A 9,976-nucleotide genomic window follows, 5' to 3' on the forward strand; every position below is an offset into this window, starting at 1 on the left:
ACTGAAGCATTTTAAAATTGTTAATAAAATGAGCATGTATGGATTTGAAATAAACAGTGTTATCTATAAAACAGAACGATGCTAGGAAAACAAATTAAGAATAACAGTAGAGTAGTAAAGGGAGTAATGAAATGAAACTAGAATTATTTCAAATGTAAATAAAGCCCAGTTAAAGTACTGAGAATAAAGAAACCATGTAGTGTGAGAGATCTACTTGTATACATGGAATTGTAAAGAATTCTCAGGTACTTCTTTTCTTTTCTTTTTTTTTGTGGGACAGAGTCTCACTCTGTTGCCCGGGCTAGAGTGAGTGCCGTGGTGTCAGCCTAGCTCACAGCAACCTCAAACTCCTGGGCTCAAGCGATCCTCCTGCCTCAGCCTCCCGAGTAGCTGGGACTACAGGCATGCGCCACCATGCCCGGCTAATTTTTTCTATATATTTTTAGCTGTCCATATAATTTTTTTCTATTTTTAGTAGAGACGGGGTCTCGCTCTTGCTCAGGCTGGTCTCGAACTCCTGAGCTCAAATAATCCACCCGCCTCGGCCTCCCAGAGTGCTAGGATTACAGGCGTGAGCCACTGGGCCCGGCCAGGTACTTCTTAATGATAAACCAAAAGGTCAAAATACAACGAAGAAAGTGTAACACTGCTTTAAAGTAAAACTCGATTGTAGACAAGGTCAGATTGGAAGAGCTTTTATATTGAAATATAAAAGAAATGGAAGAATGATGAAAGTAAAAATTACATATAAGGAGGAAAAGAGAAATGGTGATAATAAAAATAATAAAGAACTATATATATACATATATTACAAGTGAAAATATATTAGATAAACCTGGAAAATTTGAAGTCTCTATAAGGAAGCGTAGCATGGGAATGGGGACATTGAAAAGGTCTTTGTACCTCGATCTCTTTCCCGAGGCTGAGTGTCGCAGAACCCTCAGGAAAGGCAGCCGGCTTCCCGGAGACACTGAGGCATCTTGGAAAGGCTGAGTCTGCCCAGCAATGACTGTATATCAGGGATGGATGGCAGGACTTCTCCCAACGGACATTGATGACCTTGTCACCTGCTACCTTAATGACCTTGTTTATCGTGCATCCATTTGATGTGCCCAGAGGAGCAACAAGTCCCTCTCCCAGACACAAAAAGCTTCTCCTGGTGAATAATTTAGGTGTATTAATCAGGAATGCAAAGTAACTATTTGAGGATGTACACTTTCCCCAGTTGAACTGCATCAGAAAGTGAACTTCAGGATGTAAGAAGCCATTAAAAGTTAGTTTTCATTCAGCTGGTGGGAATTACCACAGCCCTTGATACAGTTTGACCACTGAGCAGGACCCCAGAGAACACACTCACTTTTCCATTGCAGTGTAACGTGCCTCATGCTTTTATGGTGTGTTTTCACTTCCTTCGTGTTTCTTAAAGTACAAGCACAATGCAGGACGCTGACTTTTATTGTAACTGAACCCTTACAGGTGTCACTCAGGATTATAACACATGAGGTTTTTTGTGAAACATGTTTTTCATTTAAAATTGGTTGACATGATATAAAGATTGAAATTGCTCCAGAAGTTTTGCTGGTAAATGTATTCTACGTAATGTATGATGCACTGTATAAGACATTGAAAGAGCACATATTCCTCTACAACTCTGCTGAATTAATAGAATATTTTCAATAACTCTGAACTTCTAAAAATATGTTCCTCTAAAATTAATATATTTCTTCCTTTCCTTCAGGATTAAATGTTCCTGAATGTTTTATACATTATCCATCCTTTATATTTAATGTCTGTTTTGATGTCAAAAAGTATGTATGATTCAAGTTTTTATGGATTTCACTTCGTATGAATGGCATCATATAAATGTTTATCATACTTTGATTTTTAGCTTCAAAAATATTTTTTGTAACTGTAGGAGCTTATAGTGGAAGCCACAGTTAATTTATTTTTCCTGCTGCATTGTATTCCAGTTTATGAATATACCAGAAAGTTTTGTCCATTCTTTAATTGAAAAAATTGGGTTATTTCCACTACGATCTTTGGGCTAGAGTTCCACAATGAATGGTTCTCTTTGTATACTGGAGAATAGTGACTTTCATTTTTTTTAATTTTTTACTTTTTGATTCATAAATCTGTTTCTAATTTGTTTTAAGAGTATATAAGAAGGTTGGTCTGAGTGCAGTGGTATTTACAACTAATTGATCACAGCCAGGTACAGATTCCTTTGTTCCTTCTCCACTCCCACTGCTCCACTTGACTAGCCTTTAAAAAAAAAAGAAAAAAAAAAGAGTATATAAGAAAGTGAAGTTACTGGTGTTATGGCTTGTGTGTCTTTAATTTCAGTATGACTTCAAATTATTTTCCACAATGATATTTGCACAAAAAAATAGTATTTTAACATTTTTTGATCTACCCACCTACCCATATGAACTATTGGAGACTCTAATATTTGGCAGTGTGATGAATATAAAATGATTTTAATATCAGGTAGCTGATAACTAGAAGTTACATTCTTTCAATTGGTTCATTGTCCATTGAGATTCATACTCTGTGAAATCACATTCTTAACTTTGCCCACCTTTAACCACTGATTTTTATTTTTATACTGATGTTAAATAGTTTGGGGCATGTTGAAATATCATATACTATACTTATAGTTTTCAGCATCTTTCAAAAATCATACCTCGCTTTTTAACCTTAAGAGACACAGTGTGTCAGACTCTTAATCATTTGTGCTTCTGTCTTGTTAGAATCACCATTAAGATGCTTTCCTATTTTTCATAAAATAGTATCATTCTTCCTTTCAATTTAAATGTTTGCTTCTGCTTCAAGTTAGAATATAAAAGGTCACAAAATACCATAACTCCACCATAAGAACAATGGAGATGAGAAGCTCCCAAACAAGAACCCATGAGATCATTTATGAACTCCTCTGCTCAATCCTTATTTGTGCATGCATAGATCTGGCCCTAATCAGCATACTGAGGAGTTTGAGGACTAAGATAATGGGCAGACCTCTGCCTATCCCCTAGGTATATTCTAGCTATATACCTGAATAGCACTGCTAAGGCTTTGAACTGAGCTAGCATTAGAACCTGAGTTCACAGAAGATATAATCAAACCAGGAAAAAAAATCCGCATTCTCTATTGGATATCAACAAAACCCAGAGTCTCAAAATATAGCATTCACATGTTCAGTATAAAAACCAAAATTACTCTGAATACAAGGTTGACTTTCATACTAGGATGATAAGTGGTTTACATACAACTATTACAGTGTTATAATATGCTGTGTTTGAATATTATATATATGTATATATACACATATATAAAACCAATTGGTGATCACCACAGTGGGGTATGGCCTGCTACTGAGGTGGCAGGGCCTAAAATCTGGACTTTGAAGTCTGGTGGCAATGTCTGGAGGGGCTCTGTGGTCATGGGGTTAAAGTCTGAGTCACAAAGTCTCCACTTACATGGAGAACAACAATCAATAGACAACAAACAATGGGTGAACAAAGCCATTGGAGTTATCTGACAAGGAAGTCAAAGGAGATACTATAAAAATACCCCAAGAGCTAAAAATGCTCAATCATGCAATTTTTAACACTTTGCACATATGAAAAGAGAATACATGCCAATAAATTAAACATATAAGGAATTACCAAGTGCCATTTTAGAACTTGTAAATACAAGAACCCCAAATTAAAATTCAGTGAATGGACTCAGTAGAAGACAAGAGATGACAGTTGAGAAAGTCAGTGTACTGGAAGATAGAGCAGTAAGTAGCACTCAGTCAGAACAACAGATAGGGAAAAAGACTGATGAAAAACAAACAGAGCCTCCAGGACCTTGGGGACAAACACAAAACTCTCACATTTTTGCCATCAGAATATGAGAAAGAGTCTAAGGCCATACCACCCTGAACGCGCCCGATCTCGTCTGATTTCAGAAGCTAAGCAGGGTTGGGCCTGGTTAGTACTTGGATGGGAGAATACCAGAAAGAGAAAAGAATATACACAACTGAATTCTATAAGACCTACAAAGAGGAACCGATCCTTACCCTACTGAATCCTCTTTAGCTCATTACGTGAAGCAAGTACCACCCTGATACCAAAGCCAGGAAAGGACACAAGACACAACAAAGAAAGAAAACTACAGACCAATATCCCTCTAGAAACCAATCTCCCTCATCAAAATAGATATAAAAATCTGCAACAAAATACTAGCAAACCAAATCCAACAGCACATTAAAATATTAACTCACCACAATCAAGTGGGTTTCATCCCAGGGATGCAAGAATGGTTCAACATACACAAATCAATAAGTCTGATTCGCCACCTAAACAAAATTTAAAAAAATACAGATAATCCTTTCAATAGGTGCAGAGAAAGCATTTGATAAAATCCAGTACCTCTCCTACATAAAAGTAATGAAAACCATAAACGACAAACTTACTACCAACATCATACTGAATGAAGTGAAAGCATTCCCCCTAAGAACTGGAACAAGACAAGGACTTTAACTGTGAGGCTGATTGCTCAATTTGTATTGTAATTCAGCCAGGTGCAGGAAAAGATTCTGAGTTTCATTTTCAGCAGTCTCAGCCCTGAGATATAGACAATAAAGGTCTCCTTTAGGGGACGCATAGAAGCTTTCAGGTCATTTATGTAGCACCTGATCTAGTAATTAGCATCATCAAAATCAAACTTTTCTTTTCATATTCATCCAGCAACAGTATGAGCAAATAGCCAATTTCATTATACTCATTAGTTAAAAAAAATATTTGAAAGTATGTTACACAGGTATGCAGATACTTATAAGATTCTTTTTTTTAATTTCATTTTTTTAATTTCAGCATATTATGAGGGTACCAAAGTTTAGGTTACGCATAGAGCTTCAAGCGTATCTGTCCCCAGATGGTGCACATCACACTCATTATGTGTGGGTACACCCATCCCCTCCCCCCCAACATCTGCCAGACACCCGATTAATGTTATTCCTAAATGTGCTCTTAGGAGATGATCAGTGAAACCAATTTGATGGTGAGTACATGTGGTGCTTATTTTTCCATTCTTGGGATACTTCACTTAGTAGAGTGGGTTCCAGTTCTATCCAGGAAAATACAAGAGGTATCCAATGGTGACATTTTGTGAATCTCTATTGTAAGATCATGCCATGGACAATCAGTGCTCTCCTTACTATTAGAATTACAGTCACTAGCATACTTAAATTTAATCAGATTAGACAGCCAATTCCAGAAACTCTAGAACTAATTCACAAAATTTATTCTTAAAATTCTCTTCCTCCAAAACAGTCAGCAAAATCAGATAGCAGCTGATACTTGGGGAATAAATAATTGCAAACCATATATATGATAAAGGATTAATATGCAAATAAAGAAAGCATGCAGTTCAATAGTGGAAAAATGAATAACCCACATAAAAACAGCCAAAACACCTAAGTAGACATTTTTCAAACGAAAACATAAAAATGGCCAACAAGTATTTGGAAAGGTGCTCAACATCATTAATTAGCAGGGAAATGCAAAACAAAACCACTTGGAAGTATCACCTCACATGCACCAGGATGGCTATAACCAAAAAGTCAAAAGATAACAAAGGGTATGGTAAGGGTGTGGAGTAAAGAGAACTCTTGCACACTCTTGGTGGGAATGTGGATTGGCACAGTTATTGTGGAAAACGGTATGTAGGAACAATACTACCATATGACCCAAAAATCCCTCTCCTGGGAATGTACCCACAGGACATGACATCTCAACATCATGAGAATATCTGCACTGCCAGATTCACTGCAGTATTACTCACAATAGCCAAGATCTGGAAGCAACCTCTGTGTCCATCAAGTGTCAAATGCATAAAGAAACATTGATACATATACGCAATGAAATATAATTCAACCCTAGAAAAGATTTGAATCTTGTCATTTGCCACAACATGAATCAGCCCGGAGCACATTATGCTAATCAAAAGAAGCCAGACACAGGAAAAATAAAATATTGCATTATCTCACTCACGTATGGAACCTAAAAAAAAAAATCAAATACACAGAGATAGAGAACAAAATAGGGTTACTGAGGGCTGGGGGAAGAGAGAAAGCAGGGAGATGTAGGGAAAGTACCAGATAAGTGAGATGAACAAGCTTGAAGAGCTAATGTACAGACTGACCATGGGTAGTAAAATTGTGCTGCACATGGGATTCATGCTACATGAGAAGATTTGAGCTGATCTTGCCACAAAAACAAAAAATATGAATAACTATGTGAGATTATGGAGATGTTAATATGCTTCACTATAGTATCCTTTCACTAACTATTTGTATCCCGTAATGTATACTTTAATTTATACTTCCTGTATCCCATGTTGTATACTTTAAATATACACAATAAAATTTCTTTTAAAAATAAAGGAGAAAAAAGGAAAGGATAATATATAAAACATTCAAGAATGTTTAATCCTGACAGAAAGGAAGGAATATGTTCATTTTGGAGGCACATATTTTCAGGTGTTCAGAGTAACTGGCAGTATTCTTTATGTATCTATGTTGTATAGAAGTATATGTTCTGTTTTTACTTTGTTTAGATTGCCATGTATATTGTAAAGAACACGGACAAAAGTAAAATGTTTGGAACAATTTCAATCTGTATGTTGCGACAAGCTACTTTAAAATGAGAAAAATTCTCCATGGGCAGCCACATGAGTGATACCTGTGATGACTCAGATCTAATAAAACCTGAAATAAAAAAAAAACTCCATGGCTGGCAATCAAACAAAATGAAAAATATTCAACATCACTAATCATCAGAGAAATGCAAATTCAAACCAGAATAAGATATCATCTCACACCAGTGACAATGGTTATTATTAAAAAGACAACAAATAACAGATGTTTCCAAGGATGAAGAGAAAAGAGAACACATATGCTGTTGGTGGGGGTGTAAATTAGCACTCTCTGTGGAAAACAAGATGGAGAGTTCTCAAAGAACTAAAAATAGAACTACCATTCAATCTACCAATCCCACTACTGAAAATCTACCCAAAGGAAAAGAAATCATTATATCAAAAAGATACAGCACTTACACGTTTATTGCAGCAATATTCACAATAGCAAAGACATGGAATCAACCTGAGGGTATGACAGTGATGATTGGATAAAGAAAAGGTGGTATATATACACAATGGAATACTATTCAGCCATAAAGATTAATGAAATGTCTTTTCCAGCAACACGGAAGGAATTGGAGGTCATTATCTAAAGTGGAGCAACTCAGAGAGAGAGACCAATAGCACATGTTCTCCACTTATGAGTGGGAGCTCAATACTATGTACACATGGACATAGAAATGGACTGATGGACATTTTAGTCTTGGAAGGGTGGAAGGGAGAGAAGTGCATAGGTGATGAGAAATTACTAATGGATACAATGTATATTATTCAAGTGATGGTTACACTAAAAGCAGAGACTTCACCACTATGCAATGGAATCTATGTAACAAAATGTCATGGAATACTAAGCAGCCATCAGGAAGGATGAATAATGCGTTTTGCAACAAATTGGATGGAAATGCAACCATTATTCTAAGTGAAGTATCTAAAGAATGAAAAAACAAACTCCACATGTACTTGCCATGAAATTGGGACTAACAGATGAGTACACATGTGCACAGGGGGAAGTAAAACTCAGTGGAAATCAAGCTGGGGGGAAGAGGAGGGAGGGGGTGCGTGAAAACCTACCTAACAGGTAAAGTGAGCACCATCTGGGTGATGGGCAGACTTATGACCCTGACTCAAGCATAACAAAATTGATATATATAACTAACAATATTTGTACCCCCGTAATATTTTGAAATAAAAAACTCACACTTGTACTCCTTAAACTTGTACAAATAAAAAAAGAAAAGAAAAAAAATACATAAAGTATAAGCTGACCTCTCCTATCATTCCAGTTAATTTTGTATTTTCAGTCATCCACCCAAATTAATAATAAGCCTTCTCTTTTTATGAGGGAGGCCGTTCCCCCAAAGGGAGGGAAATTCAAAGTTTCAGCAAGCTATGATCAGGCCGCTGCACTCCAGCCTGGGCAACAGAGTGAGACCCTGTCTCTAAAATAAGAATTTAAAAAAATTACATTAGATGGAAATACCTTGCTTTACTTAGAGAATTCCTATCAATTACACACCACATTTTATTATATGTAAGTTTGAGTCCCATAACCGGATCATCCCACCACGAATTCACAAAATTGAGTGACTGAGTCTGCATTCTTTCAAATTGAGGGCCCTGCTGTGGACCCCGCCTGAAGCAAGCTGTCTTCTTCACCTTACTCTTAACTGCATGGTCTCTACTTCTGAACACTGAGCTTTCTTCTATTAATGTGATCCAATACAGATAATGGCCATATTCTGAGGACTCTCAAATTTATATCACTACTCAGCCATAAAAAAGATGAGTTAATACCTTTTCCAGAAATCTGGAAGGACCTGGAGGTCATTCTCCTAAGTGAGATATCTCAAGAATGGAAAAACAAACACCACATGTACTCATATTAAGTTGGAACTAACTGATGAGCACAGCTGTGCCCAGAGAGAAGTAAAACTCAGTGAAAATCAAACAAGGGGGAAGAGGGAGAACGGGAGGGTCAAAACCTACCTACTGGGTGTGATGAACACTATTTGGGTGATGGACACACCTACAACCGGGACTCAAGCATCACAAAATCAATCCATGTAATCGAAAACATTTTTTGAGATAAAAAATGCCAATGTGGTATATATTTTAAATATTGCTTTGAAAAGGAAGGAAACTCTGGCATATGATACAACATGGATGAAAACTGAAAATGTTATGCTAAGTAAGCCGGTCACAAAAAGACAAATACTGGTGTCACTTCTGGGAGGTAAAGTACTCAAACTCATATTGAGAGGAGATAGACTGATGATGACTGGAGGTTGAGGGGAGGGAAAAGGGAGAGTTTTTTGTTTAATGGGCATAGAATTTCAGTCATTTGAGATGAAAAAGTTTGCACAAGAATGTGAATATATTTAGCACTATTGAACTATAAACTTGGAAATGATTAAGACAATGAATTTTACATTATGTGTATTTTACTTCAATTAGAAACTTTAAAAAACAGAACAACAACAAAAAAATCCCTCAGTGTCTTGCACTGTGCTTGTGCTTTATGGAACATGCAGAAAGTTAAACACACCGTAAAAGCATGAGGCACAATTGCTCTGATGAAAAAGTGAGTGTGTTCTTGGGATCCTGCTCAGTCGTCAGATTATATCAAGGGCTGTGGTAATTCTCACCACTGAGTAAAAGCTAACATATAATGACTTCCCAGATCCTGAAGTTTACTTTCTGATGCAGTTCAACTGGGGAAAACATACATCCTCAAACAGCACCTTTGCATTCCTGATTAATACAGCTAAATTATTTACCAAGAGAATCATTTTGCATTTGGGAGAATGATTTGTTGCTCCTCTGGGTACATCAAATGGATGAACAATAAACAAGGTCATTGAGGCAGCAGGTGACAAGGTGATTGATGTCCACTGGGAGGAGAAGTCCTGCCATCCATCCCTGATATACAGTCATTGCTGGGCAGACCCGGCCTTTCCAAGATGCCTCAGTGTCTCCGGGAAGCCGCCTGCCTTTCGTGAGGGTTCTGCGACACTCAGCCTCGGGAACGAGAACGAGGTATAAAGACATTTTCAATGTTCCTATTCCGATGTTATGCTTCCTTACAGAGACTTCAAATTTTTCAGATTTATCTTTCTAATATATTTTCAGTTATGATATACATATATTTTGTTCTTTCTTATTTTTATTGTCACTAATTCTCTTTTCGTCCACACATGTAGTTTTCACCTTCTTCATTCTTTCATTTCCTTTACATCTCTTTGTGCCTGTGGGTGCCCATCCATTAGCTCCCCATTATTACTGTACATGTGGT

The sequence above is a fragment of the Lemur catta genome, chromosome 19 (genome assembly GCF_020740605.2).
Source record: "Lemur catta isolate mLemCat1 chromosome 19, mLemCat1.pri, whole genome shotgun sequence".
NCBI classification, from domain to species: Eukaryota; Metazoa; Chordata; class Mammalia; order Primates; family Lemuridae; genus Lemur; species Lemur catta.